Consider the following 8,308-nt stretch of genomic DNA (forward strand, 5'->3'; position numbering starts at 1 on the left):
ATGTTTAGATCTTTAATCCATTTTGACTATAGTTTAGTGCCTGGTGATAGACCTGGGAACAGCTAAAACAAGTTTCAGTTTTCAGCATATAGAGAACCAGTTTTTCCAGCATCATTTGTTAAACAGGCTATCTTTCTTCCAGTAAACATGCCTGGCTCCTTTGTCAAAGATAAAATGGCTCTGTGTGTTTGTAGTTGTATGTGAATCTTCTAACCTATTTCATTGATCCTCAAATCTATTTTTGCCAGTACCATGCTGATTTTATCACAGTAGCGTAGTATAATTTCAAGTCAGAGATTGTAATACTTCCTGCTTTGCCTTTGTTGCCCAATATTGCCTTTGCTATTCTACATCATTTCTGGTTCCAAAGAAATTTTAGGAATGATTTTTCTAGGTCTTTAAGGTATGTTTTTTGTTTTTTTTTCTTTTGCAGTATGGGGGATTGAACTCAGGACCCTATGCTTACCAGACAAGAGGTTATTCTACAGTGCTATCTCCCCAGCCCTTGTTGGTGGTATTTTGATAGAGATTGCATTTAATATGTATAACAATTTTGAGAGTATGGCTATCTTCACAATGTTGGTTTTTCCTATCTAGGAGCCAGGAATATCTTTCCATTTTCTGAAATCCTCTGCGATCACTTTTTTCAGAGTACTGTAATTTTCATTAAATAGATCTTTTACTTCTTTAGTTAGATTAATTACTAAGTATTTAGTTTTCACAGTACTATTGTAAAGGATATTTTCCACTAATTTCTCTCTCAGTGTGTTTGTTACCTGTGTAGAAGAATGCTATTGACTCTTGGGTACTGAATTTGTAGCCTACTAGTTACAGAATTTGTATATTAATTCTAGTAGCTTCTTGGTGGAGTTTTTTTGGCCTTCCCAATAGAGTATCATGTCATCTGCAAATAATGATAGTTTACCTTCTTCTTTACATATTCTTATTCCTTTCATTTTTCTCTCTTGTCTAATGGCTCTAGCCAAAGATTCCCAGAATTATGTGAAATAGGAGTGGTCATAGAGGACATCCTTGTCTTGTATATGATTTGAGAGTAAGAGATTTCAGAGTAAGATTTTTCCCCATTTAGAATTATGTTAGCCATTGGGTTGTCATAGATAGCTTTTATCAGTTTGAGGTAGAGGCCATCTATTCCAAATTTTTGTAGGGCTTTGATCATGAATGAGTGTTGGGCTTTGTGAAAGGCCTTTTCTGCATCAACTGAGATGATCATGTGGTTTTCAGATTTGGCTCTATTGATATAGTGTATTATATTTATAGATTTGTGTATGTTGAACCCTTTTTGCATACCTGGGATGAATCCTACCTTGTCCTGGTGTATAATCTTGATGATTTGCTGTATTCTATTTGCTAGGATTTTCACGAGGATTTTTGTACCTATACAAAATGAGGGAGATTGGCCTGTAGTTCTTTTTTTTTATCTTTGCTTTTAGTATCATTATAATAGCTTCCAGGAGTGATTTTGGGAAAATTGCTTCCTTTTCTATTTCATGGAAGAGTTTGAGGAGTATAGGGATTATATCTTCTGTAAATTTCTTGTACAATTCAGCTGTGATCAGGACCTTTTTTATTGGTAAATTGTTTATTAGATTTTGAATTTCTTTGTCTATTAGTGCCTTATTGAGAGTTCTTATACCCTCTCGATTCCATTTTTTTCTAATTTGTAGCTTTCTAAGAATCTGTCCACTTCTTGTGTCTTTGGTTCTGTGAGAGTAAGGATTTTCAAAGTAGCTATTGATGATCTTCTGAATTTCCACAGGATCTGTGCTAGTTTCACCCTTTTCATTTCTTATCGCTCGAATTTGAGTCTCTTCTTGCCTCTTTTTGATGAGATTAAGTAGGGGCTTATCAATTTTATTTAATCTTTCAAAGAACCAGCCTTTTGATTCATTAATTCTTTGTATTGTTTTCATTGTCTCTATTGCATTAATTTATGCTCTAATCTTTAATATTTCCTCCCACCTTTGGGCTTTGGATTTGGTTTGCTTTTGTTTTTCTAGATGATTGAGATGAAGCATTAGGGCAGTTATTTGTTCCTGTTCTGTTTTCCTAATGTGTGAGTTTACAGCTATATATTTTCCTCTAAGAATTGCTTTCATTTCATCCCATAAATTCCAATAAGTTGTGCTTGAATTTTCATTGAATTGTAGATATTGCATAATATCTTGTTTAATTTCATCTGTATTCCATTGTTTGCTGAGGATGTTGTTTTTAATTTCCACATAGTTATCCTGTTTTTGTGGTTTCTTTTGTCATTTATGTCGTTTTACTGCATTATGGTCAGGTAACATACGTGGAATGAATTCTGCTTTCTTGTGTGTACTTAAGCATTACTTATGGACTAGAAGGTGGTATATTTTAGAAAACTTCTCATGTGCAGCTGAAAAGAATATGTATTCAGATGTGGTTAGGGGAACACTCTTTAGATGTCCACTAAGTCATTTTGTTCAAAGGTCTGGTTCGGTTCTGCTCCTTCTTTGCTAACTTTCCTGCTTGACCTATTTTTTTGAGAAAAGGGGGTGTTAAGGTCTCCTGTTAAGATTGTGGTATTGGATATTAGATTTTTTAATGTCTATTAATATTTATCTAATGTATTTGAGTGCTCCCATGTTTGGTGCATGCATTTTTATGACTGCTTCCTCTTCCTCTTGATTTTTTCCCTAACCAGTACATAGTAGCCTTTAATTCTTTTAATGATTCTTGGTTTTAAGTTGAGACTATCTGAGCACAGGATTACTATCCCTGTTTTTTTTTTTTTTGAGGTCCCAGGGCATGTCGTATCATTTTCCATCTTTTGACTTTCAACCTATGAATTTCTTTATGAGTTAAGTGTGTTTCTTGTATACAGCATATTGTTAGATTTTTCTTCCTAGTCCTCTCTGCCAGGCTATTTCTTTTAATTGGTGAATTGAGTCCATTTATATTGATGTTTATAATTGAGATTTATTGCCTTTTGATTATCATGTTATTTACCTGCTTTGTATACCTGATTTTCTCCTGTGTTTAATTGCTTGCCCTATTTTGTGGGTTCTTTCCATTTTCATTTGTGGAGTTGTGGTCATTTTGGTCCATCTCTAGAATATCTTTTAGTAGTCTGTGTAGTGTTAGCTTTGTCATCATGAAATTCTTCAGTTGTGCTTTTTTTGTGGAAGTATTTCCCTTTTCCTTTAAACTTGAAAGAGAGTTTTGCAGGGCATATCAGTCTGGATTGGAATTTGCTTTCTTGCAAGACTTGTAGTCCTTTGTTCCATGCTCTTCTTGACTTGATTGCTTATAAAAAGAAATCTGTTTTCTGATGGGTTTTCCTTTAAATGTGAGTTGTTTCTTTTTTCTAGTGGCTTTTAATATATTGTTCTTGTGCTGAATTCGTGGGATCTTATTTATTATATGTCTGGGTGTCATTTTAATTGGGTTGATGTTCGTTGAAATTCTATATACTTTGGTTACTTGACTACAGCATATGGTTGGATTTTTCCTCATATTTGGGAAGGTTCCTGCTATTACTTTTGCCCTTATTATTTTTAAGTCATTTGTATTGACTCCTTCTTTCTCATTGATGCCTATTAGTCTTACATTTTTCATCTTTGCATCATCTTTCAGATGTTGAATTATTTTTTCCTACATCCTTGTTGTTTTTAAGAGATGTTTTCTAACCTTTTCGTTAGCTCTAGTGGTGTCTTCAATGCCTGAAACTCTATCTTCATTTTCTTCAGGCAGTTTTGCCTGCTTGTGATTGAGGTTTTAATTTCATGTTTATCTCTTTAAATCTGCTTCATACATTCTATTTCTTTCCTATATTGCTCATTCACAGATTCCATACTTTTTTATTCTCCCCCCCTTTTTTATCAGTGTCTTCTTTAAAAGCAGTAATTCTTTGATTATAGTTATCATCTCTTTTTTTTTTTGTACTTCAGAGATTATTTCTGATCTGATTTCCTCCATACCTTTCTGCAGTTCTTTCTTTACATCCAATGCTATTTTTTCAGAGATTTCATGTGTGTGATTTACAATTTGTTCTATGCTGGTGTCTCCTGCATTTATTCTGGGTGGGCTCAGGGTTTGAGAATGCATTTTGCTCCTTCTTTTTATCATTTTGTGTAGCACTGTCTTCTTACCTTTCATGTAGAGTGGTGTAGTTATTGCCTGAGTATCTACCAATATTCTTACCCAAGAGAGATTATGTTGTTAAGGCATTTATAGTTTTATATTTACAGAACTACAATTAGGAACACTAACAATGGGTTGTGATATTTAGTGGTTGACAAACTTTTGTAACTAATGTGTTTATATTTTAGACCATGATAGCAAACATTATGTCTGTGTAGCTAAGCAGATATTAAATTGGGAATTTGCATTTAAATTAGGTCCCCTCAGTTCTGTCTGAACATCTCCCCTTAATGTATATGGGTTCTTCCAGGAGACTAGTTCACCACGGTTACCTGTTCACCCTCTCTCAATTAAGAGAGAAAGAGAGAAGATGCTGTCATAGATTTGGGTTTAGAAAAGTGTCTCAGCTTACCGGGTCTGAATCTACCAAATTCAAACTTGTACATGTGGACGTGGCTTGGATCTGGCTGCTGTGCTTCAGCTTCTTCATGTTGTAGCCCATGGAGATGAACCTGCCCTTCCCCTCTGGCAAGATGTTCAGCTCCTGGTTTAGCTGGGTAGGTCTAGCTCCTAGCCTTTCTGTAGGGAGTTCCGCTGCAGGGTTCCACATCAGTCCTGTCTAATGGAGGCGTTTCCTGTGAGTGCATGGAATGTCACACACACACACACACACACACACACACACACACACCCATTGTGCTTGGGCTCTGGCTGGAAAGGGAACCAGCAAGCAGGTGGGAAGGTCTCACATACACTCTGGGCCTGGGCTCTGGCTGGAAAGGGATCTGGTGAGCTGGCTTTTGTGAGTGTCTTTATGAAGTGTGGTAAAAATATGGTGAAAGGTGCTGCCAAGTTCCTGCCATCCACTGGAAACAGACTCATGGAGCATCACTCTGTGTCCCCATCCACTCTACATACCAAATCTGGCTGAAATGAAGGAGTCCTTACTGACACTTTGGCACTCAAATATTATGTTGCCTAAATGTTCTATTGTGTATTTCAGTAAGGAAATATACGTCAATTGTCTTCTGCCAAGTGTCTTTCTGCTATTCCCTAAATTCAAAATTACCATGGCAGGTAGATGTGTTGAGTCAACTTAGGGAACTCTGAAAACCAGGATAGTGTAAGGAAAGACACTAAAGAAGACTTCCAGAACTACTTCAGAAGGTGGCAAGAACAATGGGCTAGGTGAGCTCAAAGTGAGGGGCACTATTTTGAGGGAGACTGTCTTGGTTTTTCTCTCTTTGTTGAAACAAAATATCCACTGCCCTTAGTTAGGGAACAAAAGATTTATTTATTTAGCTCACAACTTGTAAAGGTTTCAGCCACTACTTAGCAGGCCCCAAGGCAGAGTGGCACATGGCAGAAGTACAATTCTTTGTGGCATCATGAAACAGTAAAAGCACGAGGAACAAAAAGTGGGAGGAGCTGGCCTCTTTGTCTCCCTTAGTAGGTAGACTACATACTCTAAGGCAGATTTAGCACTCATATACCCAATCCCAGCACAGAACCAATTTCAGCCATTTCTGAAAGGGCTATTCCCACAAAAAGCTGTGACTGGACAGCCAGACACAAACCATAACAGGGATCAATGGCATCTTGGGATCATCTGTCATTTACTACCATATTTTTAAAAACTCACTTTTTTTTTTGTCTTTTTGAGACCAGGTCTCATTATAGAGTTCAGGCTGTCTTTGATCTCTTTTTGTAGCCCAGACTGATCTGAAACTCGTGATGATCCTCCAGCCTCTTCCTCCTGAGTGCTGGGAAAACAGATGTGCACCATCACACCCAGCTAAAAGAGTCACTGTGTTTTTGATCATACATTATATGTTGTGACGATTCAAAACCTTTAATAATGCATGAATATAAACCCTCTTTCTGTTTCTCATGTTTCCATGGTACTGTAAAGTTCATTAGCACTTACTTCTTTTTCCAAATTTTGGGACATGAAATTGAAATAAGGTAGAGAAAAGAGTAAAAAATGAATAAAAACCTTAAGCACTCCCCTTTACCTTATCAAAATAGGTACTCTGTTCTGGCCTGTTCTGGGACAAAAATGACTGACTTGGCTGATATGGCAGCATCTCTCCAGAAACGTACTCAGCACCTTTGGATCTGGAGGAGTTTCATGTTTATCACTTGAATGCTAGCAGAGAGGAGCAGAGTCATGGGTCATAGTTAAGAGAGAGCTGCTGCTGAGCGGTGAACAGGCTTTTTGTTTTTGCTTCTCTTTTAGGGTAAGAAAGGCAAGCAGAGCAGAGGAAAAGATTCATTTCTTGTGTGTGAGGGCATGCTTCTGGCCAGCGTGCTTAATCATGTTTCTCTGTGACTGGATAATGGTACCCAGAAAATCCACAAGGGAGCCTTCTGCACACCAAGTACTGCATAGGCTGAGCCATGGTCAGTATGAGAGACATCGTAAGCAATTGACGTATATTTCCTTACTGAAATACACAATAGAACATTTAGGCAACATAATATTTGAGTGCCAAAGTATCAGTAAAGACTCCTTCATTTCAGCCAGAATAATAAGTGAGTTTAAGATTAAGGAAAGATGTCTCAGTTAAGATGGGTAAATGGGAGAAAAGAAGCCTGTATAAGGTTTCAGCTTCAGCAGGGACCTGTCCAATTAAGACAGTGTGCAATTTTAGGAAGAGAAAGGAGAAAGCCTTATAATTTCTGCTGAGCAGATTTTGAATTATTATGAGCAGGGCATGTAAAAATATTCTGGAGTGTTTAATAAGGAAAATATTAAGAGAAGTTATACCAGGCAGCATCAGGGGAAAGAGACAGAAGAGCAGTTGGCAGGAATGACAAGGGGAAAGAATAACAGAAGAATATATTGGTGAGCATATAATCCAGTAAGCATGTGGAACTATATATATATATATATATATATATATATATATATATATCAAGACAAAGATGACCTACGTGAGTGACATTTCTATTACATGCATGGTCAAGGACAAAGTACTTAATTCCAGAGGTAATGAATGCTACTGATTCTCCAGCTGGGACTGTTATTAATATCATCATCTTTAGGAGTATGTGGTTATGTGGTTATTATTTTATCATTCTTGAAAAGTTCTCAAATTAAAGATATGATATTGAGGACTTTATTTTATTTTGAGAAAATGTCTTACATAAATAAGCCAATGAGGGTCTCAGTATATGGACCTTTATTTTTATTTTGTAGTTATTTTATTATCTTTCTTCCTCTTCCTCCTCCTTAAGTTCCTCCTCCTCCTCCTGCTCCTCCTTCTCCTCCTCCTTCCCCCCTACCTTTCCTTTTCCTTCACCTCTTACTTCTTGTCCTCCTTTTTTATACTAAGGATTGAGGTTAGGGCTTTCATGTTGACTTACATTCCAGTCCTTGTCCTTTTCCCCTGTTTTTAATTCATTTTGACACTTGGTCTCACTAAATCACTAAGTTGATCAGACTATGATTGAATTTCTGATCCTTTTGCCTCAGTCTTCGAGAGTACAAAGATTACAAGTGTGTACCACCATGTAAAGCTCACCTCTAGGTTTTTGGAAAATCAACCTAAGAAGTAAAGCTGACAAGCACACAGGCACTAAGTTCAAATTTTTACTTATCCAATTGTTTTATAATTAGCACAGCCTTCATTTTGCCATTTAGTGCCTATCACCTTTGCCTATGCTGAGAATCTACCACCAGCATTTGTTGCCTATTGATGAGGGAGATCCTGCAGTTCCTATCCTGCAGATTGGACCACTCTGCTGAGCAGCGTCACCCAGACAGCACCCAGGCACAGAAGCCCTGTCTGTTGGATGTCCAATTCCTTCCCTCTCCAGGAAGTGGCCCCTTACCATTGCCTCATTGTTGATGGGTGTCTGAAAGATGGCATGTCTATCTCCAACAACTTTGTTCAAGTGGTGCCTGTTAAGGGTTAGGGGTTGCTGCCTCCAGCCTTTTTCCTTGGTCATTCTTCACAGTCTGGCAGTGCCCTCAGCCCAGGCTAAAGGGATTAATGAACTTGGACAGGAGAAGCTCTCCTTACCTTTTGGTTTTTCCTTAGCTGCTAGAAGGAATTGCAGTGGCTTTGAGCACAATTAATGTGTGTGTTTTAAAGAATCTTTGTGGGCTGGCCTGATAGCCCAGTGGACTAAAGTGCCTGCTTAGGCAGACCACAGAGGCCGGGTGTTCGCCCCC

This window comes from Octodon degus, unplaced genomic scaffold, assembly GCF_000260255.1.
Source record: "Octodon degus isolate 3935 unplaced genomic scaffold, OctDeg1.0 scaffold00300, whole genome shotgun sequence".
In the NCBI taxonomy this organism is placed as follows: Eukaryota; Metazoa; Chordata; class Mammalia; order Rodentia; family Octodontidae; genus Octodon; species Octodon degus.